The 370-nt window shown below is 38.1% G+C and overlaps 1 long non-coding RNA gene across 1 annotated transcript in view; it reads left to right on the top strand.

Moving 5' to 3' along the window:
- Window positions 1–53: 53 nt before the first annotated feature.
- The window catches only part of LOC116087739, a 48,960-nt gene continuing 48,643 nt past the window's right edge, over window positions 54–370 (top strand). Inside the window, exon 1 of the long non-coding RNA XR_004117601.1 lies at window positions 54–238. This is a non-coding gene — a long non-coding RNA (uncharacterized LOC116087739). The remainder of the gene's footprint in view (window positions 239–370) is intronic.

Below are 370 nucleotides of genomic sequence, written 5' to 3'. Positions count from 1 at the left end.
TAGGTTCTGTCCTCTACAGAACTCCATCTAATTCTATAGGTTCTGTCCTCTACAGAACTCCATCTAATACAGATTTTGGTAACAGAAGTAGTTCTAGAGCAGCAGAAGTCTAAGAATGAATTTTTAATTATATATAATAGGCTTATTAAACAAATGCAAACCTACACCATCTGCTTGCTTTCATGATGAACCTGGCCCTGCCTGAGTCTGAAATGTATGGGACATCTGCTTCCCACAGGTAAAAAGCTTTTGGGAGGTTAAAATCTTCCCAGAATTACAGCACTACCATTAATTAACATTTAACATTTTGGGTTCATTAATGAAACACACACACACACACACACACACACACACACACACACACACACAC

Source organism: Mastomys coucha, unplaced genomic scaffold (assembly GCF_008632895.1).
Source record: "Mastomys coucha isolate ucsf_1 unplaced genomic scaffold, UCSF_Mcou_1 pScaffold13, whole genome shotgun sequence".
Taxonomy (NCBI): Eukaryota; Metazoa; Chordata; class Mammalia; order Rodentia; family Muridae; genus Mastomys; species Mastomys coucha.
The sequence above is the reverse complement of the archived record's forward strand: the minus strand, read 5'-3'. Positions and strand labels throughout refer to the sequence as shown.